At 47.2% G+C, this 27,236-nt stretch overlaps 1 protein-coding gene and 1 long non-coding RNA gene across 4 annotated transcripts in view; one reads left to right on the forward strand and one right to left on the reverse strand.

Annotated features, from left to right (window-relative positions):
• The window catches only part of LOC100644996 (LIM domain only protein 3), a 69,393-nt gene that overhangs the window by 26,193 nt on the left and 15,964 nt on the right, over nt 1–27,236 (reverse strand). Inside the window, exons 1-2 of one of the 3 annotated variants that reach the window (XM_020866884.2) lie at nt 19,618–20,616; nt 19,356–19,489 (exon numbers count right to left, since the gene is read on the reverse strand). The exons of the other annotated variants lie outside the window; for them this stretch is intronic. The gene's annotated coding sequence lies outside the window, so the exon portion shown is untranslated. Of the gene's footprint in view, nt 1–19,355; nt 19,490–19,617; nt 20,617–27,236 lie in introns of those variants that run through there. 3 annotated transcript variants of the gene reach the window in all.
• On the forward strand, nt 5,704–15,806 carry LOC125387179. The gene is made up of 3 exons (XR_007227736.1): nt 5,704–6,774; nt 6,870–7,064; nt 14,872–15,806. It is a non-coding gene; the product is annotated as an uncharacterized LOC125387179 (long non-coding RNA).

Below are 27,236 nucleotides of genomic sequence, written 5' to 3' on the forward strand. Positions count from 1 at the left end.
TTCTCGATTTACCCACCCGTTTTCCCGCCCACCAGCTCACCCATCCCATCTAACCCTCTCCCGAACGTTCCCGATCGGTGCGCGGCTAAATTTAACGTCCGCCAAGTTTCCGGTTCACAGGAAACGCGGCGCTCTATTTTTCGAATCGGGATTTCGACGCGTCGGTTTACAATCCGCATCCACCCTTTTTTCGACTGCCCGCTCTCCCCCCCCCCCTTTACTGGCATCACCGTCATCGATACCGCATGTACACGTACACACGTACAAGCGTTCCCTTTCCCTCTATTTCTCGCGAGAACGAAATGAAATTGGGGCGATTGCCAGGTTTCATCTGCAATCAGGAACGAAACTATCTATGTTGAATTTAATTTCCTAGAATGTTGCGGCAGGCCTGGCTGTCTGTGCTTTTAACTCGCGGTCGCCAACGCAGCTAGTCTCCGCTGAACGAAAATCTCGTCCACTCGAGTCCCGTGTTGCTTCTCCCGCTTCAAACCGACTTTGCGTCGAGGGTGACTACCGAAACCAATGAGAATAGATTTTTTAAAAGCGAGCAAAATACGCACGGGGAATATACCGTGGAGTCTCGTTTTCGAGCAGTCAGAGTCCGCCTTCTCGCGTCCATTACGTACGTTTGAAACGCGCGGTGCGTTTCCGAGCGACGAACCGCTATCGTGGCTAGTTAGAAAGTGAAATAGATGAAAGATTTGAAGGAATAGAGATAGGAGGAGGTAAACGGAGATAGTAACGGGGAAGTAACGAACGGAAGAACGGGGAAAGGAGAAAGATCGGGATAGAGAAAACAGAGAGGAGAGGGGGAAGATGGGAAAGGTACTAATCACTTCTAGGGACTTTAATGGAGGTTTTCTGTACGCCGTCTACTTTGTCCACGACTTATACTACTTCGAACCGGTTGGAAGTAGAGTATTTGGGAGAAAAAGCAGTCGGAGAGTAGCGTTACGTGTATTAAACTAAACGGCACTCGGCTAGCTAGCTAGCTAGCTCGCTCTCTCGCCTAACCAGACCAGCGAGAACTGCCTTGTCTCCCGAAGAAACGTTCCGTGTCGATGCCGAAATAAATTCTACGGCTGCCACCCGCATACCCCCGTGTGCCCGACCCATTCGAGTTTCACCCCGAAACGGATTTATTTAGCGTTCGTTAATTAAGAGAGCCCCGCACACCGGTTCCAACTTCTAAATTCGATCGAGCTTTTCTTCGATAAAACCTAAATTTCCCGTAGTCACGCGATACACCCCTTCGTTCCCCCGTAATTGCCAGGATGTTGCGCCGAAACAGGGAACGCAATTCAACGTCCGTTCCCGTTAACGAGTCCGTAACGATAATTGCGTATTTGTTTTTCAGCATACTAGACTCGAAGTTTCTCGTTAGAAAATTCGACGTTCGTTCGAGAGAGATAGGTAAGTAGTCGAAAATACCAATTGTCCGATTTTCACGTGCAATTTCCCCGCCGGGCACGGCAAGCGAACTGGCAAAAATTTGATGGGCAAGTTTACCCGCTAACGCCAACGGAGCCTGGATATTGATATTCGGGCGAAGGCTTTCTCGATGAGCAAGAGGACAAACACGCGCGCGGAGAAACGTCCCGTGCCCCGTCTTCAAAGTTCCCACTCGACTCGAAGTGCATCCTCCTGTCTCTGTTCCGCCGAACATCCGCTCGTCCAATACGGGTAAAGGCAGCGCGCGTGTTTGCGCTCCGCACGCTCCGCTCCTGTGGATTTATTATGCATGGACCTGATGTATCGGACATCGGCCGGACAGCTACGTAGAGTGTGTCCGGGACCGTGTGTTAGTGCCGCTCAAGTGGCGTTGCCCATCAACGAAGGTAGACGTTACTCTCAAGAGTGGACCGGGAAAGGACGACTGGCGAAGGATAAAAAGAAAGACGGTGCGACTCAGTGGGAGTAGATGAGAGTAGAACGACTACCTCTGGCTCGTTTTCCTTCTCCTCAGCTCCCTTTTCCTCGGAATTCTCTCTCCCTCTGCTGTCTGTCTGCGAGGTGAGTTCCATTCGTCTACCTCTAAGATTCCATCCCCTGTGACACGCGAGCCAACGCACGCGAATCGAATATATTTTCATTCCAGTCAACTATTCGTTCTCAATAATTCGTTAATTACTCCCGAACGTCTTGTTCTCGTGGCTCGAAGAGAAGTTACGCGCGCCTTTACCAGGTTAAACGTTTCACAGGGCCTGTAAACGATATCGTGCGCCGTTCGTTGTTTCGAAAGAACGTGCATCCTCTTAAATATTCTCGCCGTTTTGCGTCTCCGCGAGAAAATATTTATGCAACGAGAGCTCGCGTCGTTGGTCATCCAGTGCGAGTTCCTACACGCTCCGACCCGCTATTTCCCGTTATCCAAACACGTAGATACCCAGTTATCCTTCGCGTAACGTCAAATATTTTTTTGAGCGTGAACTCGGCAAACAACTGGTCAGTTTTTCGTCTATCAGGCGATACACGTCGCGCGAACCCGAACAGAATACATCGATCTAGAAAAACGCCGGTCGAGCCGTATCTGCCGTACAGAATCGCGGAGAAACAGCAGCACGCTACCGATACGCGTTGCGGATTTTGGAAGGACGCAGCCCGATGGCATCGATGCTCGTGTGGCACAGATACTGAGAGCTTTTCTGGAAGAGCAGGGGTCCATTAGCCGACTCGCCTGTCTTCTGAGTCCATTACAAGATGAGCCACCATCCCCCCGAGCGTCCTACCCTCCGTTTCCAACTTACTCAACGATACGGTACGATCTATACCTACTATATAGATACGTTCCTCCCTCTCGTGTCTTCCTCTCTTTCTCACTTTTCCACTCCTCCCCTACCTTTCTCCCAGCCTCTGGCATCCCTCCCACCCACTCAACTTCTCAATCCTTCTTGTCCGGCCTCTTAATCCTTTTTCTCGCAAATAGATAGTAGCGTAAAAGGTATCGGACATTACTTCATAGCGTCCTGTAATTACCGATCTCTTTACCGCTCCGTCTCCCTGTCCCCACCCCACAAGCTATGTATCCTGAACCGTAGATTAATACCAACGAAAGATACGCGTTTCGAAACGCCTGGAATACTCGGTCGAGAATCGTAGTAGCTTCAATGCGCAAACGTTACGCGTTGAGTTACGATTAATGTCCTTTATTCAGCGAATAACTCGACGGTGGAGGACCGAATGAAAAACGACCGAGCATCGTTCGAGCGAAGAATAACGAGATACAGGATAGGTTGAATACACGACAATGCTCTGATATACATATGCTAGCGTGGCTAATCGTATTTCTGTAATAGAAGACAAGCAACGTGCGAGTGCAAGGGGCGCCCTAAATCATCGTGCGTCTAAGGACGGATCAGAGGATTACGTTGGAACGTTATACGTGGGAATGTCCAGGGTGAAACGAGACGCGCGAGGGCCGGCCCCGTCCCTTTTCACGCATTATTCGCCATAAAGTATGTACAAAAGAAGAGGATCGTCGAGATCGTGGCGCGTCGGCCGCACTTTCGTCGCTAGATCGGTCTCCGTGCACGGGGCTGCTACCGCTTCTCCGCTTTCTACCGCTTCGCTACTTGCTGCTGCGACGCTCCTTGATTTATTCACCCTCTGAATTTTTTACCGCGCCAACCTTTACCGGAGCCTCTGCGGACTTCGTTGCCCCAAACGAACTCGTACATCCTTCCAGTTGCTTCGGACACGATGTATTACCGCGCTCCTTTCAGCCCGCCTCTTTCCGCTCCCGTCAAGTCTCCTCGGACACAACCAGGCACACACACTTCGGGTAATTGAGTCTACGCACGTACGCGTCCCCTAAGAGCCACATGGAAATATTGGCTATGATAAAACGGGGGTTTGTTTAACGAGAAAACGGAACCAGCTCGTTAATAATACGCGACCTTTGTATACGTAATTATCGATCTCAATAATTGACGAGTCGATATGCGCAGGGTGAACGATACGAAGAGTGCCACGATCTTTGCTATAAAATAAAAGATCGAGAATATTGGATTTTGAACTCTATTTCGCGATAGTTTCCGTGAGAAATTTTCTGAATCTCTAACGATACATTCGTCCAAGCTGCAACCTCTTCTTGCATTATGTACCTTTTTACGCATCTTTAATTTTGATTTTCTCGCTTCCCTTGTCGATTTTCGTTAGAATCGCGATTCTATCGGATTAACGTGAATTTATTTCGAAGATTCGTATGGAAGCCCGATGATCGAATAGAGCAGAATAGTAGACGAACGTTCGTGAATCATTCCCAGATCCTCCGAGAAGGAGAGATTTTCGCATTTATACAGGTACTCACTGTATCAGCAGCCTATAAGCGATTCTTAGGCCGTAACGAGCGTCTCTCGTTATCGATAAAACGATTCGATAAACGGTTACGGTTTCGCGGGTAGAAAAGGCGTAACGATAAATCGATGCGGCACGCGTATATACGCGATACGGCCCATGGGTGCGCTCATACGCGATAAAGGCGCGCACAGCCTGTCAATCAAGATGGTGGCGTGCGACGTCGATGCCGGGAGAGCAATAATTTCAAAAAATGCAATAATAGTGCGCGCGCGACTGGGACCGTAATGGATAAATTGCTGAGAGCCCGTCTGTACATACCGATAATACGAACAGGCAGACAGGCAGGCAGGCAGGCAGGCAGGCAAGCAAGCAGGCAGCCAGGCAGGCAGGCAGGCATGTGGGGTGGATGGATATTGCTTAGCGGAGACTGGAGAAACCCCTCTTTCCTATATTATTCTCCCCATCCCTCGGTATATTTCGTTCAGCGAGTGCGCTGAGTAACGCGCAAACGTTCAAGAAGCCAGCGGAAAGAAATCGGTTCTGGTACGTGGATACAGCGTGGATAATTTTCTTTAAGTCACCTCCAACAGATAGATGTTATCGGTTTGATGCAGCCACCAGCGTGACGCTTTACAGGTAAATTGAAATCGTGTAGTTGCACATAGGCCTGGACCGAAGGGCAGGGCAGGGGAAGCTAGTTTTCGAATCGTGCGTTACGTTCCCGTTTCGTTTGCTTTCACGTTTTTATTTGACTTGGTTTATTTCGTCGCCGACACGCTGTTTGCCCTCCATGCTAGTATTATCCGTCGCCGAAATATTAAGCAATTGTTTGCACGAACCGTGGGGGTTAGAATCGAGCGTTCCATCGATTTTTTTTTTTCGTCGATTCTAAATGAAACCGAAGCTACCGGAGGGCGTCGCTCGCACGGTGAACGAACTTGTTCCATTCGGGAGCATTAAAAACATCGGTTCGTAGCCATCGATACCGAAGGCAGGTAACCCGGCACGACAGCGGTATGAGCAAGATACCCACCCACGCCATTCATCGACGATAATTGCCTTATTGACATTAATAAAACGAGCCAGATACCGATGGGTACGACATCGAGGTCTATGCACGCGCACACGCGTGCATACGCGTGCAGACGAATGCGTAGGCACTCGATATAGCGTGCGAGAGTGCGAGAGGGAGAGAGAGAGAGAGAGAGGCAAATACGAGACACGAAGTGGAAAAAGGAAAGAGAAAAGAGGCCGCGCAGCTGCGACGCGAGATGATTAGGAGACCTCGCGTTTCTTGCCAATGTCTCCTCGATAAGATAAAGTATGTTCCACGGCCGTTTTGAGCCCGATCAACGTGCTGCTTCAATTTTCCCTCCGTAACCGCTCCCTTTACGTTGGAAATTGAATCAATCGCGTTACCCACCTCGCTCCGCCGACCGATCTTGATTGTCTGCGGATTATACAGAGACGTCCCCCGACCGAGAGGGAAAATTTAGTCATCGATTGAAAAGAGGAAGGAGGAAAGCAGAGGCCAATAATGTTCGGTTCGATAAGTTCGTGCGTAAGAATTCCTGTATTTAACACGCGCTTGTTATTCCATTGGCTCGGTTTATCGCGAGTAACAACCCTGTGCTATGGTACATGAGTGTTCCAACGAATGTTTCGACGTTTCCAATGAGTGTTTCGACGAATGAAACGTCCGGAAAATCGAAAATCATGCACACGTACAAGTTTATACGCGTAATCGATGGTTTTGTCGTATCGAGTTGGTCGCACCCACTGTAATCATGGCCTAACGATACACAGCAGCAACGATGGTAGAACAAAACCGCGAAACAAGCATTACTGATTCTACTAGGCGGATCATCGACGAAACCTTTGCCCGCAAGGTATCATAGCATCGTTTCGAATTACAGAGAGGGCTCGCGTTTCGCGACAGGTCACTGTGTAGGAAAGCATTCTTAATACGTGAGTGCGGGTTCGGGGACGGCGGCGCAGTCAGAGTCGCAGTGGACGAAGTAATACAGATAAAAGCATAGAATCATAAATAATCCATCGCGTAACGTTCCGTTACTTGGTACGGGAGTACCTTAGGAAGTGGCAGCGCGCGGTTCGATCCATCGCGGCGTTTCATCCTGTTTCGCGAAAACTTGAAAAATCGGAGTATACCGCTGGCGCAAATGGAAAACCCAGGAGGAGGACTCTATTCCGGAATACAGGAGAAGGAGGAGTAAGAGTAGAAGGTAGGAGACGAGGGTGGCGAGCAGGAGGCGAGGATGAGAGGGTGGCGGTGAAACTCAGCGTATTTACATCGCGGCTTACCCGTGATTATTTTTGCTTCTGGGAGTTCGCTACCGTCTCGAGTATAAGCTAGAGGCAGATAATAAAAGCCCGGTGGCAAGAGGCAGCAGGCCGAGAGTGGAGGAGGTGAAGGGTCTAAACGCTGAAGAGAAGAGACGTGGAGCGTCGACGGTGAGGAAAGGAGAGAGGGAGGGAAAGAGAGAGAAAGCAGCGATATTTCACGGGTTTCGCGTGCGGGCGAACTTTAATAATATTCGTTCCATCAGGTATGGCCGGCCTCATATTAAGTCGGTCCGCGGTGAACGAGGCGCTGCAGGGACGGCAGGATGTGACGAGAGAGCGGAGTGGCGCTGCGGACGAGAGGAGCGAAAAGAGGAAAGGAGAGGATCGTACAGACGGTTTGCCGGGGGTGCGAGGCCAGAGGCAACCAGGGGGTAGCACAGAATGAGACGTGTAATAAAGTGAGTTTTTAATTTCCACCGGTGCCGGTGGTTGGCCCCACGGGTAGGGGTAGAAGGCACGGGTTTGCCCCCATGCCTGGTGCCCCGGCCTCGTGGCCTGTCGACTAGTATTACTAGATAAATCACCCAACAGGCAATAACCTCCCGTCCTGCCCGCCCGTTCTTGCTTGCGAGCCACCTCTGCCCCTGGATCTCTGCCACCGACGGCACTGATACGCGCCTGTACGCCCGCGCCGTTTCGCTCCCTGAAGAAGAACCCTTGCAAACGAAACCGCCGATTTTACACTTTCGATCGAATCGAACGGAAGGGATATCCCTTGGGTTCCCGAGGTAGAAGGTTCTAATTCGGATCGGTAACGATATAACGATGTAATAGATACAAGTGGGAAACTTTATAATGGTAGAACTAAGACAAAGTCAAGAATCTCGGTGACGACAGGATTTCATCTTCGAAGGAAACGATCGTGATGATCGATGGGACACGTTGGTCGAACACGTGGCGAAATCGAAAAATCAATATTTGGAAAGCGCGTTAGAACAGACAGTCCAGACGATCCGTCCATCGTGCGACGGAAGCACAAACGTCGGCGAGCGTAGAATTTGACCGGCACGTCCCACGATGTTTCCCGGATTCTTCCCGGATAACCTGAGAAAATACAACGAGTCCCTCGGGAGAAAGGCCGGGTCAACACTCTTAAGCCCGTCCTGCCAACAAATTAATGTCTTCGGATTACAGAAACGGGCCATTGGGAGAGATTTTCGTCGGGGACCCCGACGAATACGTTTTTAAAATTTACTTTAAACCTGGCTGGTGTTTGGTCTCGTCGGTATACGCTTAAAAATATACGACTCGAGAAAGTGACAACGCGTACTACCACGGCAAATAACTTGATAAAAAACTACGTCTGCGCGAATCCCTGTGTTCTACGATGGAACACGAACGTTGAAATCGATCCACGACGAATCGAGGAATACGATAATAGGATCTAAGTACGTTACAGAACAATTTGGGCGTGACAGAAATGTTTCCTTATCGCGTGACCGTGTAATAAGTTTGTTACAATCCCGGCGCTGACATTCATCCGCGTATCGATTCCCCGTTCGTTTCCTTAACTAACGGGCATAAACATACGCTTTACGAGCGAGGGCACAAAAGCGGGAAAGAGTAGCAGCAGCGACGCGAGGAGCAACGAAGAGCCATGAAAACAGGCAGATTAGCGGCTTTAATGCGGCACTTCCTGCCTGCGAGCCACGGCCATGGAGACGAGGTCTGGCAACTTGACTCTGAACTTGTTCAGAAGCCGGGAACACATCTGGAACGTTTCTTCCGTCGTACCTCCTTCGTCGTCTCACGATATCGCTCCTCTCTTTTTCTCTTGCCTTCTGTCTGTTCCTCGGCCCTTGTCTCTACTCTTTTGCTGCCGCTTTTTTCATCCTTCGCTCGCCCTTTCTCCATAATCGCTACAACGTCGTGAGTGCTCTCGTGTAATAGGCAAAAAGCCAGAAATTAGGTTCGTTCGCCTCGCGTCTGCTATAGGCAGTGTACTTCGTTAGAACGGTGGAACGTTCGAAATATCGTACGTTACTAAATGCACGCTATCTTGTGTATAGGAGATGTAAATAACGCGAGACTTATACGTATGCGTAATTAACGAAACGTTGAATTTACAGACAGATCGACGACGGACAAGAGAAACGAAAGAGAAATAAATCTGTCGCGGTCGAACGTAACGCATCGATAAATTATCCAGCAAGGAGGCACGCGGCCAGGAAGACCGGTGAATAAACGTTTGATCATCGCGCGAATTCAAACGACGAGTCGGGGTGGAGGATGATACGAATAGGGAGAGAACGAGCGAACGGAAGAAAGGAGGAAAGAAAGGCGTCCAATTTTCAGGATATTTTCATCCGAATCCCAGTAGCCGACAATCGTTCATTAACAGATTTTTTCTCGCGACACCACCAGGTTAAATTGCATAGACTCCGTGGGGCATTCAGGGTGTAGACTCGTCGAGGGGGCGCATTTAAATAAAAAGCGACGGTGGCCCGACCGGTGATATGTCTGTCGTGCTTCGCAGTGTGCTGCCTGTGTACCCGGGACGGTAGATATCTCGGGGTATGGCGGGGGTTTTAGGGGCTCGAGGGGTGTCGAGGGGTCAAATGGTGGGCAGAATGCGCGGTGATTGCTGGAGGGCCGCATAATTGCACCCTTTGTGGTGCAATCAGCGGCGCAACTTGGCCGGCGCCTACGTCTATCGGCCCTCGTTCTCCCTCTCTCTCTCTCTCTCACTCTCTTTCTCTCTCCGTCCCACCCTTTCTACGTCGTGCACGTCCTTCTCCGTTGCTCTCTATTTCCTGTCTCACCCTGTCAGCCCCTTTTCGCTACCGTCTCTCTCCGCCATGTGATCTCTTCCCGATCTTCGCTCATCCCCACCCAATTTTCGAGACCTTAACCAACGACAACGTACCCCAGCCTTAGATCCTTTTCGAGTTACTTACGTCGTTAAATGCGTCTATTTCCGAAGAAAGATGGATTTTTCTTCGCCGTCCCGATGCTGTCGGAATTCGTTCTCGAATTCGGCCTCGATTAACTAACTCTCCGGCAGCGGCATACCGACGGAATATTAACGACGAGTTCGCAACTGCGAATCGACTTCCGTTTAATGAACTTACGATTATTCTTTCGAACGCGTACAATGGAACACGTCGGAGGAGGACACGGCGAGGGTTCCACCTATCGTGGCGCCCGGTTTCGCGCTGCCGGCGTTCGCGTTCGATGGAACCAAGAAGGAAGATACGAAGGGGAGAGCGAACAATTAAGCAGAAACGACATCCGTGACGACGGGATCTCGTCGGTCAAAACATCTTGCCGGCAAAGCACATGCTACTGCCTACGGTTGCCCGCATGTGCGTACACACACTCGCTCTCCTGTATACCCCTGAGTATTCACGGGAATGTTTATCTTTTCTTCGAGGCTCTCGTATTAATTCGGTGGGGCCGTAGCTGTACAAAGATTAGAGGAAACCGCAGCTGGTCCCCTTCTGCTCGTTTCTTCAGCCCCTCTCCCCCTCCGCTCTTGCACTGCCGCCGCTTCTTTCCCTCTCACCCTTTTTACTCGCTCTCCTTCTTTTTTCCTCTTTAACGTTTGGCGTTCTTCCCCTCTTTCTTCGTCGATGTCCATTATGCTCGCGTACCAGCTAGCCGCGAGCGACCGTGTTTTATCCGACTCGTGAATGAATTCAAATTCGATGCACGGGAGAAAAATGGAGAGAAAAAAAGAGGACAGACCGGATGGAAGAGAGGGACAGAGAGGAGCGAGAGAGCTCGTGAACATGCTGGCCGAGTTTATTTATTTTACAGTAGTTCGGAAGAAACGTCGGCATCGACGGAGCGGAAAGTATCTCAGCGCAGCCTCCGACGGTTTCATCCGCGACGCGGACTTGGCGCCAACGCTATGGACACGGAGAATGGATTCGCGTGATTGAGAATCACTGGAGCTTTAAGCTGGCGACACGACGATGCCATTACCGCGTCGACCTTCCCGCCCCTCCCCTGCAACACCCACACTCTCCCGTTTCACCTCTCACTCGCCTTCCGCCTCATCCTACCGTTCTCTTCATCCTGTTTTCTCGTATGGACCGTCTCTCTTCCTTTCTCTATCGTTCGTGCTCTCCCCCAACCTCTTTGTCGTCCTCGCCCCCAAACTCTCTCGCTCTTGTCCTCTCACTTTCTCTCGCGGATTGGATACCACAGACTCTTCCTCTGTTTCGCTCGCTCTGTCTATGCACCCCGAGTCTTGAATTATACAGACAGCGCCACTTAAAATAATACGCCCGGTATAAACTGTGCATCAACGCTAAAAGCTGTCATTTTCTGTAAGCCAGAATTATGGAGATTCCATGGCGCCGTAACCGCCCCCTCCCCCTCCAGCGTGCCCTCATATGTCCCCCCGTTGTTACGCCGTGAAAAAGACGACGAAGGCAATGGCGAGGAGAAGAAGGGTGGCCCGAGGAAAAATAAATCTAACCCCAACCCCCGCCCCTACCTGCTGGCACCGAAGGAATCCATTAATTTCGCTTTAAACGAACGATTATTCGCCTCCGATAATTAAAAGAGATCTAAGCAAACGAAGGGAAGAACGTCGCGAGAAAGAACGATGGCCATCGTTGAATTCAATTTGTTAACGCGTTTTTGTCAGCTTTCGAAAAGATTCCGAATAGCACGATAAAATTCTATTTTGATCTTCGAAGGGAGAATCGAATTATCGATTTACGTCGGCCCTTATGAGAAACCATTACTCTGAAATTGAACTCTAACGGAACGGAATTAACGTTCGTATTTGGAAAGGCGATCCGGCCGCGTACGTTCGTTGCCGGCCACTGGCGAATCGAACAAAAGCAAGGCAAGCTGCCCGCGAAACTATGCCAGAACTGCGCGGCGCGAGCTTCTTTAATCCCGGAATTTATTAATTACATGGTACACGCGGAGGACATTTATTACGTTGGATACAAACTTCAATTACGCTTGCCATATAAGAGAAACGGAAGCCGGGTTCTCTCCCGGGAGAGAAGCCGGAGAGAAGTTCATAGACAGGCGCGGATGGAAATAAAGAAGGACGGCTCATTATCCGTGCCGGTCTCGTTACTTTTAAATAAACTGTTGCCCGCGGATAAAGAATAATCCATCGTGGTCCAGCTGTCAGAGACAGATTTTAAAAGTCGCGGCGTAATGGGGGTCTCATTATAACCATTGCTCTTAACTACTAACAGCTGGGCTACGTCACACGAGTAGCTAGACTTGGTGAGAGGAGAAAAAGAAGGTGGCCGTACGAAGGAGTACGAGGACGAGGTAAAACAGAGAAAAAAGAGAGCGAATAAGAGAAACCGAGAAAGAAGAAGAGAAAGGAGGAGGAGGAACGAGGAGAGAAATTAAATTGATTGCTCAACCTGTTTGTTCGTTATGCTCGCTATGCTCGCGATGTCGATCCGTAGACGCGCGAAAGAAGCTTAAAACGCTGAACACGGAGGATTTATCGAGACGCTATTCTGCCGCCTGGTACAATGGCCTATCATCCGAATGGGAAATATCGACGTTGGCATCGATGTGTGTATAGTGCATACGTATGTCTGTCGACGAGGTTGGCAGATGCGACCAACAACGTTTATTCTTTACGTGGCTCTCTTGGAAAACGACGTTCGCGTGGAACGGGAGGAGAAGAGAGGGTGAAAGGGTAGGTGACGGGCGTGAGTTAGGGCCGTGATGTGGGAGGTTCGCTTAATTAGAATCTTCGTTAAGGGGTCGCGTAAACCCCCCTCGAGACTCGCAGGTAAAAACGTAAGAACTATTTTCATTAAAGTTGCCGGGCTCGCAGCTGAAAAGTCTTTCGCTTTTGTACGCGAATGCCGAGTAGCTACGCGCAAAGAGATTAAATCGAGAAAGGCGAGAAACGCGGCCGGAGGAGGGGGCAAGCTCGTTTCATTATTAATTTACTCTTATTAATTCCGCTTGGGAAACTCGAATCGCGTGGCATGTTCGATGTCTACGTAATCGCGAAAATCGATTGATTTCTCGCTACGCTCTCTGTCTGTCTCTCTCTCTCTCTCTCTCACACACACACACACACACACACATTCTCACTAGCTGTCTGTGTTTGTCTATTCTACCTACGTAAGATCAGCTACGTATGCGCGTAAAGCTTAACCTCGAGATTGTATCGAGAACATTAATAACTAAGGACGTCAAGATGGATTGCGCGTAAGTACGAGTAGCTTGTTCGATCGCAATTTCCCTCGTCTCGCGGATGCTTCTTAGCGATAATGACGCGCTCGAAATTCCCAGAAATAATTATATAAACCGTAAACCGTAAACCGTAAACCGTTCACCGTTGAACGCGAACAATCGCATGATCGCGACGCAAAGATCGAATAACCGGTATATAACCACAACTCATTACGAATCTGCTCTCACCAATTTGCAACTATGTTGCATCCACGTGGCGTGAGCCTAGGAATTACGCTGCTTCGTGTAGTACAAGCTCTCGGAAGCCTTGGTATTTTCGTTAATCAACAAGACGTACACGCAAGCAACCCCTTAAAGGGGTAAAGAAAACAGGTGATGAGCGTCATTCTCGCGCGACAAGATAGCCACCACTCTATTCTTCTGCAATTACTATGAAGTGGTGTTTTACAAGTTATCTGTACCGCGTATGTCTTTTAATGTTTTAGTTCGCGTCACATAATCTGCAGCGATACCAACGAGCTGATTCGGGTGCGCACTAAAGAAAGACAGGACCAAAACTCAGCTTTGCACGCGTGCTAGTATGTTACCTTAGCGAAGTAAAATATTCTGCTAAATTTTAATTATTCATTGTGGGTGTCTGATTTAAAAGCTCGGTTCGTAACGTACGCTTCAAATTACTTTTATACCAACGCTCATTTCTTCTCTCAGTTCGTATTTATACTGTATTATGCACGTATAATGATTCTCGCGGAAATAATTACATGTTACTGCAATTTCAAAATTAATTCGCTACAACGAATAATAAAAGTACAAAGAGAAGCGAAATTCCACTTTTCATGCAAGATTGATATGGCCGAAACCATGCAATCGCGGGAAACTATAAAAAAAATTTTCCAACGCCGTGGCATTAACGCGAACTGCGTGTACCAAGAACGGAAGCTCATTAAACTCACCGTCAATTGATCATTTTAGTTAGCTTTGTCGATAATTCTTTTATAATATTCGAAACAAAGATTTGTCCGTGTATAAGCAACGGCGAATTTCGAATTACGTGAAAAATGAAATGAACTACGATATAATATTTTCACATAGTACTTTAGTTTCCCAGAGGGCGAGCAATTCTACGAGAAACTAATTATTTTTTAATTTTAATCGCACAAGTTTTAGTTTAAAGCGTCGAAGATAATCTTAGAAATAAAAGTTGTCGTTTTGTTTTATGGAATTATCAATAATTTTTGAAAATAAACAATTTTATGCTATACAATAGAATTGGTATAGTTAATGTTAGATACCTCGTGTCTTGCATTTCTAACTTCTAAGTCAATAATTTCAAAATTACAATGCAGCCAACAGAATTCTAAAATGAAAAAAAATTAATGGTACACTGATATTAGTCACCAGCAATGTTGGACATCATTGAATAAATCGTTCGTTTAAATAATTATTTGAATAGAGCATCATTTGTTATATACTACATGTTATTTATACAAGTTTAAACACATTGCATAAAATAATGAAATTGACTATTATTTGCAAATACAGTTTTATTTTTTATTTACTATTTTTATTTACTACCTGTCGATCGGTAAACAAGTTTATTTTTACACAAATATAATATTTTAATCCGAGAGATTACTGCACACTATTTGTTAGCTACGATGAATACATCGAAATGAGTTAGACTTTCGGGCAACTTGAAAAGTTTCAGAAGCAACTGTGGACTGCGATTTGTCCATCGAAACATAACCATACCAATTTCACGATCTTTTCACTGTACAAAATGAAACGGATAAGACAAACCCAACAACTATTTATTTATACGTTATCATCCATCTTCCAATTAAATCAAAAAAAAGAAAAAATAATAGAAATTCATTTGCAAATAAGAAATAGCGCATATACCCTTCAAATGACTTGTTTAAATAAGAAATTTAATTCTTATTTATAACTAAAACATTACATTAATTTATTATTCATTATTTAATAGGTAAATAAAATTTTGTCCGACACTAGTTACGAGAAAGCAGAAATTTAATACAGGTATGTAATTAGTTTTTTTTTTTGCAGTTGGACGTGTGAAGGATATATGGAGGTCAACGTTATTTTGTTCAACGCAATCATCAAGCAACACAAACGATCTTTTTTTACATTATTATTTTCCTATTAAGATACGAAGGTGGGCTTCCGTTTTTAACTAGGACTATATAACATTTCGCATTATTTGATAGTACTTCACAAAATCGATTCATTAACCTTTCATGGATACTATCGATATCGATTAATGTTTGAGATATCGAGCTTATAGATCTGCTAATTTTTGCAGAGAAACACTGCTGAAGTTGCGGAGCATGGCTGGTAGTGGTCTTGCTCGCGTCTGAAGTGTCACGTGTTAAACGTTGCCTCTTGAGAGAGATATCTATTGATATTTATTGTTGTTGTTGGTTCTCACCTAGGAAAAAGAACGGAAAGATGATTACAACAATAAATTGCTGACACAACCCCTTCGTATCAGTTTCAAGGAGCAATGTCTAACACGTGACATATGAGGCGGGAACAAGACCCCCAGCCGCGCTCCCTATGCCAGCAGTGTATTTTTTTCGTAAAAAATTAGTCAATTTGAAAAATTTGTGCCTCGATAGCTAATCGAAATCGATGACATACATAAAAGGTTAATGAAGACACCTTGGCAAGTGCTATCGAATCGTGCGAAGAAAAATATATAATCGTAACTAAAAAGCAAACTTTACCTTCGTACCTTGGGAAAAGATAATGTAAAAAAAGAAAAAGAGATTAGTATTCGTCGAAAATATGCCTTCCTTGTACCATGCAATGGTATGATGAAAAATGTTATACCGTGCAAGACAAATTTTTCGTTTCTGCAATACGTCAGGAGATAAAGGACTGTCCATTGTTATCGGGGACGATGTATGTATTACCATATGTATTAAACAAGTATTGTATATATATATGTTGAAATCATTAAATTTAATATATGTATTTAAAGAGACATTTTATGTATATATTAAAAAAAAAAATAAGACATTTATTTCTAAAGTAATAAAAACAGATTCCTTCAAAGATAGAATACGGAATGGTGCCCGTTTAGTTAGAGTTTCCATATTTTCATGCCTCGTTTTCCAGCCCTTAATAGCGCATCATAAACCAGAAATCCGAACGGTCATCTTTTAACGTGATTCAACTGGTACTGAATTATCATAATAAGAAAAATATCATTCTTTCATATTTTTTATTATATCGCTATATCGACAGCTTTAATTAAATTATTGAGATTCGTGCGGTAAAAGCGATACCAAACATGATTACAACTTGCGTATTAATTTAAGAAACAAGAAACGATTGACTCTACCTGTTCCATCTCACCCGCACTGCCTATTTCTGTCTCTTATCCTTGGAATACGTAAGGCACTCGGAAATCTAAAGTCTTCGAACTCCACTGTGTTCGTTAGAGGTCAAGATCCTTTAGAATCAGCGTTTGCTGAGAGGGGCGAAAAACGGCCACAAAAATTTACTAAATGCCCAGGAATAGTGTTCACGAAGAAAATGAAGATATTCGACCAGCAGGGAGCCACCTTAATACGCGCAAGATATGTATACGAAAGACACGTACGTAGCGCGAAACATGTTTCCGGAAGTGCAGTGACCAGAAGGCAGAGTGACGAGAAGGACGGAGGATGCAAATGGCGTAGAATATAAAGGACGCGGCAATGCCATTAGCAAAATTACCGCTTAGCTTGTTATCGATACGCGAGTATGGGAGCAAAGACCAATCGATAAGTGGCCGTTCCGTTCGACGCAATGAAAAATCAAAAAGCTTCGCGCGCAATCCACCCCCTGCTACTTCTCCGTTCGCCGATTCACCGAGGAATGTAATTACAAATGGCATCGATCGACCTGCGATAGGACAACTTTTAATGCTTCATCGAATATTTCAAAGCGTTCCGTGTTCTTCGATCTTAAACCGAACATGTCTAGAAATATAATTGAAGGGACATGTTCGATGCTCGAAATTTCAAATATTTAATTTCCATCATTTTGATTTTGAATCCAAGATATAAGAGGAACATTTCGCACGAATCAACGATTAAAAAAGAACTTTTTACAAAGGCCGGTCCTATCTCATTGTACGCTTTTAACGAGTCGGACGAGTGCAACTGGAACGATTGAAACGCGTGCTAGGAACAGCAAATAAACGGACGATTTTTTTAATTGAAAAAACAAACTGACGCGTGAATCGGAACGTCCGCGGCTCACGGCCGAGACAAAGATTTACGCGAATAATCGGTGTTTTTCTATACAACGGCGGAACTGGCGGCGGAAGCTCTTTTCAAGCTTCCGCGAACGTCGTGAAGGACTCGGTTTTCCGAGCGCGCTGTAGCCGACTCGTTTCAATGAGCTGTGTCGTAGGAGTAGCGGATGGATAGACGCAGAATGGAGAACTGGCAGGAGAGTGCAGTCACTGATTTAACGCGGGACAATTGAATCCAATTACAACCGCCGCAGCAGCCAGTGGATCTCAATCGTGCCGTAACGCGGCTCGTTTCTTCCATTGCGGCGGACACGCCACGCCGTTCGTTGTATTACCTCGATTATATATTCTTTTTCTCTGTTTCTTCTCTCTTCTTTAATCTCTTTCTCGAGACTGCTGACGCGCATCGCTCTTTCCAACCGTTATCTACCGACGTCGGCGAGATGTCGACGTTTTACACCGGTTTTTGCAATGTTAAAGTTTTAAATGCACGCGCGTTTAGTGCATCGTTACACACCGTTACATCGGTGTCGTAAAGTCACCGAGATGCTTCGCTGTGCTCGCCTTTTTTATTTCCCCCGTTCAGCGAATTTTTCGTTTCTTTTTAACTGTACTTTTCGCGCTCTTTTTTTTCTTTTTATAGACCGACTACGATTCCGCGAAGATGTTTAAATCCGCGCGCTGTGTTCCACGCGAATTTGCTGGTTACTCGTCCCGCGCGGCCACACGCCTCTCGTTAACCTCAACTTTCAACGATGTTAGCAAAAGTTACCCACCAGCAAGTTACGATTAATTTACAAGCCGGCCGAAATCTATTTTCATCGCGTTAACCGTGTTACGCGACTACGGGACAGCTTCGCGCTTCCCTTTCACCCTATCGATCTTTAAAAGACGCTGCAAACCCGCTGAAATCCGAAGAGTTAAAAATCAGGACGGTCTATTCTCTTCTTCATTGACAGTCGACGATCGAGACCTTACTCGACTTAACTCAACCTGTATACTAATCGTTCCGCGTATTCGCATAAGTAGATGCACAGATACGCTCGGCTAGTCCTATCCAAGATGCGTCCATCCATCGCCAGACGGAGTACCCGGCGAACGTTTTCACGCTTTAGGAGGCCGAACGATACTTAGGAACGTCGATACGGTTTACTCGAGTAGTAAACGACGAAACGGTCGGCCGTAATCGAAATTGCCACGCAATGCGAACCTCGAATGCAACAGCCGGGGGAGGATAACGCGGTATAACGCTACGCAACGTAATCTGTCTGTCTCAGACTAGATGGCGTGCTCCAGTGGCTGCTCTGCCGGCCGCCCCTGGCTGTTCATTAGAGGCCGCATTGTCCGCTAACTAAGTACAGTCACCCCTTCCTACCAAACCCTCGAACCAACCTACTGATCCCCGAGCCCCTTCGAGTTCCACAAATCCCTTCTCCGCCCCCGCTCCTCGAATCGCCATAGTTCCTCGTTCACGCTGCCACCGACCCTTACGATCGTCTTCCTCTTCCTTTTCTTCCTATTTTCTTACCCCACATTAAACGCTGTTTGTCTCCCGCTTTACGTATTTCTTAAGCGACTCTGCGACATTTTCCAAACCGCTACACCCCTCGAATTCTACGTTTACTACCCTTCGCTGTATCTCCACTCCTCCCCCTCTGCACCACGCGACTATGAGCACGCGTTGATTCCTCGACGTGACTATGGCTCGCATCCTCGTCTCGACACGATACTCCGTTCGTGCCTGATTCCCACGAGACCTAAACGAGAACTATATATATATATATAGATATAGATATATATAGATATATCTCCGCAGTGGTGTGTCACTGGAAGGAGATCGACTTCCTCGGCCAAATTTGAACCTTTTTTTTTCGCGTAAAACCGACACGATCGAACACCGTCTGTCCGCTCGTCACGCCAGACACGGATTAATTGGAAAAAGAGATTGAAGTCGAGATTGAAATTGCCACGCGATTAAACGATACGATTGTTCCCATGACTGTGTCCCATTGACCGTGGTTTCGATTCAGAAAAAGCTTCCCGACCGTGGAGTTTTTACATGGTTGAGTCAGAGGAGGGAATATTTTAGTGGAACGGGACCAAAGAGCAGAAATCTTCGAGTCATGGCGAATTTCACGGAGTATACTCGATGAGCGAATCGAGTTGGCCGCGGTGAGGCAGGAAATCAGCGCGCAGACGCGGTTGCCCGGCACGAGTCGGATCGCTAATCCCTCCGCACGCGAACAAGCGTCAATCAGTATCAAACTACTATGTGCAAGCTCACCCTCGGAACGTGACCAATATACGATCGTTCCTTTGATTTTCCTCGCTTCTATGTTGTCTATCAGCCTAGTTCGAATCCTCGGCTGACGTTATTTTTTACTTTCCTCCGTTTCACCAGTGTACACCGTGGTGCCACTGAAAGATAAATATTGAAAAGCGTTCTGCCCGCGAATAATCGACAAAACAATTATTAACAAACACGCGGTCGTACAAACAACGAAACATCAATAGTGTACGAATAAATATACAAAACGTTCTCGTACTTGCCGCAAATTAATCGAGACGCCGTTGCAAGCTGACTCGCGAGTAAGAGAGACAGAGAATCAATCAAGAGTTAGGCGAATCTTCGCACGGTTTTGTACAATGCTCCGTAATAATCCCGCTGGTATCCCTTTCTCGTTCTTCCCCTTGGCAACCTCTCACAGTGCCGACGTCCTGGTTCGATTACGTTGGATCGTACGATGTACAGTTCATTGTGTCCAGGATAGAATCCAATCAAGGGGCTGGCAAGCCACTTTCAAGCGACGACGTCACGGCCAATCAAACGTCGCTACTCGCGCATGTAAATACAGGTTCGAACAGCCGCGTGGATTTATAGCCGAGGCGCAATTCTCTCGTTGTGAGCTTGACCTTTCGGCCCGATGTGGTCCGTTGATCGATCAAAGGCGGAAGGATACGAAATCACGGAGGATCGTCGTGCTTCCGACGCCGATAAAACCTTGTCGCCGGGTATATAGTCGAGAAGCTCCTTCCACGATGCGAGAAGCCCGTTGGAAGGGAAAGGAAGTCGGTTTACGAAATTAGAAAGTATAAGCGTAAACATGGGAAAAAGGAACCGGGGTGAAACGCTAATTCGATCTATCGTCGTCGTCGTCGTCGTCGTCGTCGCCGTCGTCGTCGTCGTTCACCGCTAAATGCGCATTACAATCGCCGAGATATGGAAATTTAGTTACGCCTACCCACCGTCCTGGAAACACTGTGGGTATTACGGTAATACCCTCCTCGACCCGCTTCCTGCCAAGCTATCCTTCTACCAGTGGACAGCTAGCCCTCTCTCGCTATCCCTCGACCGAACGACCAACTCGACAGGGCCGTATTATCCAACCCGTATACCTAACTATGTAAATAGAAGTCAGCGGAAATTGGTCTTTCGAGTCGGAACGTGACCTCGTGCTAGCGGCATCTTAACAGAAAAACCCGCGTCGATTTCCGTCGACGTATTAGACGCGCGTCCGCGCTGATGCGATCGCATTTAAATAGCCAATCTCTGCTCTCTCTTTCTCTCTCTTTTTTTCGATCGATCGAGATCGAGGTACGAGTCTAGAGAGAGAGACAGACAGACAGACAGACAGAGCAAGGGGGATCTATCTAGAAAATGATGGAGTAAATCATCGATGGAACGCTATTGCGAGTAACGAGACAAATTTTACTTCGACCAGATCGATCGAATGCGAACACGTGTTAGACGTGCCGTCAACGCGATGCTCGATACCGAGCATAGGCACGCCACGCCGGAGGGATTTCAGCGGGCAAAAAGTGCGTTCATTAGCCGGGCTTATCATTTCGAAACCGGTACGGCTGGGTTGCAGTTTAATCGCTTATCTCGCGTCTGCATAAAACATGTTTCGCGTATGTACATAACGCGACAGGATCCACTATTTAACGCACCCGCATACACACACGCACAGACGTGTTTCTACCTCCTGAAAACCGGTGACTGTACGTCGCTGATGTGATCGCCATCGTCTCGTCGTCTTATAAATATTCCGCTTGGAAGATAGTCTAATTCACGATCGCGTGGTCCACTTTGCGCGAGACCAGCGATAATCTACGCGTTCCAATTTCTGCAAAACCCGTCTCCTCCTTCTCTCGTCGTAGCTCGATATCGTCTCCTTGAACCGGCCGGCAGAAAATGAACAAGCATGTTTCGCGTGTTATCGGAAGGGGACTGGAATGAACGCGAAACGCTTTAGGCGACACGGATTCGAAACGGGGAAATCCGCGGACAAAATTGATCTGTCCAACCTCCGGCGAACGACAGGACGCATTATCTCGTGATGGGCGAGAATAATAGACGTGGCTGCAACGGGGAAACGCGAACGAGAATCGTGCATGAAATGCGATATAGAAACGTTGGAAGTCGTCGCCGATAGTTTACGACGAAGGTCATAGGAAACGTTAGGCGTTCGTCCGAGTATTTCAATGGACTCGTCGCTTCGCGCGAAATGCGTGCCCCCGTTTCGCTCGATCGGCAGACAAACACCGAATCGGAAAACCAAAATATCCTCGAAACGAGTGCCCGTTTTAGAACGACTTTCAACAGTGACCAATCGGCATACATGTACACATATATACAAATATATATAAATATATGTGTATGTATATATACACATAAGTGTGTGTGTGTGTGTGTATGTGTGTATGTGTGTAGGTAGAAGCGCGCAACCGGAGAAGAGCGACCTTCTCGCAATCTCCTCTCGATCCAATATCCGAGTTTTTTGACAGCAATTTCGGTCACGTCCGATAATATATCTGGATCATTAATATAAAGCTCGGACCACACACCGCGCGTCCCTCGCGGGGAAATTGCTTTTCAATCCCCTATACCGCCCTCCCTCTTCCCCACATGATAGGGAGCTCTCCTTGCCACCCCACCATCGCCGCCGCTACCATCCGTCTTTGGCTCTGCTTCAGTCCCTGCTTCTCTGCTCCTTTGCTCCCTCTTCTACCTTTGCCTTTGCCTATACCTCTGTCTCAACATCCAGCCTTCAACCCAGACACTCAGGGACCACCCTTTCTTGCGCCTCTTTCGATTTCGATCTCTATTGCCGTTGTTTTATTTCACGAACAGATCGCTGTCGTAAATTTTAACGATTTCGAAGGAATGATCGGGAAGGGTGAGGGGGAGAGGCGGGAAGGGTACACGGTCCGAAATTCCTAGGAATCCACAAATTAGTCACGTTGGTTGACTTAATCGGAGTTAAGATCATCGATGGCGACTTTATCGAGCGACTTGGTCGAGCAAATTCCTTCGCGAGAAAATCAGCGCGCCTTAATCGTCGCGCAAGAAAGTACGAAATATACGCTACGGTAGAAGTGCACGAACCTGGCTGCGTTTCCGTATATAGCCGTTTCCAGGGAGCGACGGTGTCTGCGCGAAAAAGTAGAAACACGAACACAGGATACGAAGCGACCGAGCTATTCGAAAAGCGGCACAGGGTAAATGGTGGCGCGCGTGTACATATGCGCCGATACAGAGAGCGACGGAGAAGCGTGCACGGAGCACCCTCCATAAAGAAGATCCCCTCGATCAGATAAAAAATGTATTATAGCCGCCATGATACAGGTCTCGATACTTCGACGAGACTTCCCCGGGAACGGACAGCGTATCCTCCCGCAGGATTCAACCCCTCCCCGCAACCAACTCTTCTGTACCCCTCCAACCCCTCCGTTCCCCACTCGGTCGGTGTGTTTCTCTCTTTCAGCCGCGTGCGACAGCTTCTCTCCCCCTCACTTGGAAATTGCTATCGGACGATTCAACCTCGAATGCAGATCGCTGCACTCTCTCGAGTCTCGAGGATGACATTCGACGAAATTAGATTCCGAGGAAAGGAAAAGGAAACACGCATGTCGCTGTCCTCCTCGCTATCCCCTTCCGCCCCCTATTTCTGCTTCGGATTCAGCTCCTACTTCTCATTCAGAATCCCTTCCTCCGGCGGGACGACGAAAAATCCACTCCTTGCCGTTACTAGCCAATCTATCCGATGGGATACGATCGTGCCTCCCGTTCGAAACACGAAAATCGTTCGAAACCTCTAAACAATCGCGCGCCACGCCACCCTGTGATCTCCTTGCGTAATCGTATTTTATCCGAGAATGGCGGGGAGGTAATCGAAGAAGCGCGTGATTAAATCACGTATCGGCAGATCGGTTTTTTCTCGACGAGAATCGATCGCGGCAACGTCAAACGATACACGGAAATCGATTATTACGCGAGCAACTGGCTCGTGCGAGGCGTGGAACAGGAAGAGGATTTCTACGGTAGTAGACACACTAGCATACGGAAATGTCGAAACGACGAGGCAGTACGGGCCACCGCGCGGTAAAAACAATCCTCTCCGCGCCACGACATCAATAACATTAGTCTAAGTAATGTAATTGGCCGGCTTCCCCGCACAGCGGCGAGCACGGGGCTGCTTGCACTGTCGTGCAATCCGCCCCTGTATTGCGACGTCGCTCGCGTCCGGTGTCGTCAAATCCAATTTACGCTATCGAGGTCGAAAAAAAAGCGAAATAAAAGAGCGGATAAAATTGAATCTTAGGATCGACCTAATGGAATCACAGTGTCGCGCGTTTCTTTATGTTAATTGGGAACCGAAATTGATCCGTGTGTCGGCGAATTTTCGAATATAACGTGGAACGATATGGCGTTGGAAAGTGTCTACATTAAATAGATTACATCGATCCACGACGTTTTTACGAGTATACTATATCCTCGGGCGAGATGAGACTCTTTTTACACGGTCTCGCCTTGAACACCGCGTCACGGCGCGCACCTGCGCGAAGAGGGATAGCGTTGCGATCACGAACGCGCGGCTCGACAAACTCCGACCACGATAAAAGTTTAAGGAGGCTAGCGGGCTCGGTGACGTTCGTTCTCGTCGCTAGCGAATGAATTGTAACGACGAAGGTACGAATTACCGGGAGTTTCGAGAACGAAATTGGACACCATAAGCGAGTACACGTACACGTAGAAAAATCGCATTGTCTCTAATTTCATCTGTATATAAAATGGTACAAGACACGAGGTACACGCAGAGTGTGGAAAAACGGAGAAGATGGCGAGGCAAAGCTGCATGGACAATGGAGGAATATTGAGACGGAAAATAGAGCGAGGAGGGAAAAGAAGAGAGGAAATGGTGGCGTACGAAGCGGGGATTGGTAACACCGGCTGGCAAAAGGGAACACGACGGAAAAGAAAGGGAGATCACGGGGGAAAACGTTTAATTCATTACAGACATTAAAAAAGTAAATTGCCCGGTGTCTAGGAGGGAGAGAGAGAAAAAAAAGGAAAAGGCAAGATGATCACGGCGGATGGCGGACATTCGGTCACGAAAATATTTAATTAAATTCACGACCGCAAGATACGCCTGTTTCGTTTGCGCTCGCTCAAGCGTACGCCCGAAAACCGAAAGTAATTATCTCGGTCTTTCCGTACGACCGGCCACGTCTCTTTTTCCTGAAAAGAACGGGAATCGCCACGTCGATGGATCGCTCTACCGATATCGCAAAAAGAAAAAAGAAAAAGAAACGGGAAGAGGGCGGGTGAAAAAGAAGCGAGTGGCACCGCGGCTTGGCCCGTACCAAACCTGCACGCTCGAATCTTTCGTTAATACTTTTTCCATCTGCGTTCGTCGCCGTGTTCGCGGTCAGCTTGCGCGCGCCAGAGAAGACAGAACGTTTCGAACGAATTAGGCGCATGACTTGCGACTTTCATCTTTCGCCAGCGTCAGAGCACCGCGGCGCAGTTCGCTTAGCCGTCCCTAAACCAACGGAATCACGCGTTTCCGCGTCGATCCGCAACAATATCCCCGTTGAAAGATCGATCACTCGCGATGAGGCAATGGTAGGTAGCCTACGATTCGACGCGATCACCGGTCGACCAAGCCCCGCCAACGAATTAATTATCGTCGCGCGCGGAACAGTTCTCTATTTACGTTATTTGCCACGTATATACGACGCGTCATGCCTACCTCCGGCAAATACACGGCTGAGTGTACAGTATGTTATTACGAACGAGCCTTGTAATCGACCCCTTATATCATCCCCTTCGCGCAACGCAATCTCATTACCGGAGATGCACTTTCTGTATTAATACCATAAGGAATTAACTTTCCGGATGTTGTGGGATCGAGATGTCTCGTGAAACCAAGGGGTACGATTATATACCGATCTAATACGTATTATGGGAATAAGAGGAGCCGTGCGAACGATGGTGACCGAGAAACGCATGCATGCGTGTGCGAGAGCATGCCACGTGGATATTATGGCCACGCACGACTATACAAAATGTGTATCGGGCGTGTGAAATCGATAAGAATGCGAAATTATTAAGAAGCGGGAAAGTTTTTCATAGAAAGGTTAAGGGTGAGAAGTCAGAGTTTGAGAGAATCGAGTAAAGGTCATCGTACAACGAAATTGTTATATCGTCTCTACCTTGTTTTCCTAAATATAGAAATTTATTTAATATTCGGTAAAGAAAAATCTACCTATTTTTTCTTTATACGGAATACAAATCAAAGCCAATATTTCTATAATATAGCCACCCTATTATATTTAGGAATAAATCTGTTTTCACCGACTTATCGCATAGATTCATTATATCCCGACTCGAAATCAACATCTTTATATCCTTTTCGCCAATTTCCAGCCTCGATTTCAAACCGATCGAACAATAGCACTCTCGCCACTGGGGAAACCGTTTCGAGTGTACCGCGGTATAATCGCTAATTTTCTCTGCAGCTACGAATAATTCGAGCGTCACGCCGCGTGTCGGTGAATTTAATGGATTCCATCGATTTGTTAGCGCGGCACGTTGCAACGACGAATAGATTCGACCGATCGGCCCTCGTGTCACATAAGCGAAAGAGAGAGAAAGAGAGAGAAAGAGAGAGAGACGATTATACAGAGAGAAAAAGAGAGATCGTCCACGCGCGCGTAGTAACTCGTCGTGGCAAACGTTTGTCATCGGTATTCGCTTGTTCGATACGAAAAATACGTTGGAAGCGACTCGGGAGGCTGTACCAAAATGTATTTTTCCATAGAGCAATCAGGACGGGCGCAGAGAACGACGGTGGAAGAAAAACAACCGCGACGATCGCGCAATTTAGAGTAAACTTAATTGGGAAACGTCGTTCGATTGGACAGGGAACAAATCAGACCGCTAATCGAACTCGATGCGACGAATATTAAGGATTTCAAAATCGAGCCTCAGCCTTTTCAGATAATTCCATCAATTTTATCCGAAAGCATAACGTTGGTCGATCGAATTATAACTACGTAGTAAAATCAGTTGTACATGTATATAAGTTCCGATTAATCGAAATGAATAAATCGCGACGATCAACTGGCAGAGGAAAAAATGTGCCCGTGTTCGATATCAAAGCTGATATCAAACGGATATTCGGTGGATCAAGGCCGTGTATCCGATAAGCCGAAGTCCCCGAAGATGGCATCGAACCCTACGATTGGTATATCGGCTGCAGCATCGCATGTTGCCTCCTTCCCTATGGTATGAGAATGCAACGCGGGATCACCGGCTGACAGGTTCCTAATGGAACCCATAAACAGCGTGCGAAGCATGTTATGTTTTCCAAATGAAATCCCGAAAATTGGTTTTGAGAGTCGACGCCGTGCTCGCTGTGTTACCTGCTCGCGCGCTCGGTCTTTCGCTCGCTAGGCTGATACGTTGTACACAAGCTCGTCGCACTCGCTCACCCACGCGCACCTCCTGGCAATCCACAGCCTGATGCGGTCTGGGCCATGAAACGCGTGTAACGCGTCCCGTGTATCGGCCACGGGTGAACGTAATAAATAGTTTATCGCGAATCGACAGCACCATTACTAATGTCTTTTATCAAACGGCCGATTCCATATTTCCGATTACGGGGGAAATTACTTGGCCAGTGGTCGCGAGCACGCGGAATCATTAAACACCGTCCAGCTCTTCGAAAATCAACCAGTTTAAATACAGGTCGGAGGCTATTCATGACAATAAAAGCCCGCTGATTTCGCGTAAGATTAATTAAACGTTCTCGCGTATATAGGTACCGGCGGTAATAGTGTTTCCCTGATCGTTCGCTCGCGTTTCAACGCTCAAAGT

The sequence above is a fragment of the Bombus terrestris genome, chromosome 2 (assembly GCF_910591885.1).
Source record: "Bombus terrestris chromosome 2, iyBomTerr1.2, whole genome shotgun sequence".
NCBI lineage: Eukaryota > Metazoa > Arthropoda > Insecta > Hymenoptera > Apidae > Bombus > Bombus terrestris.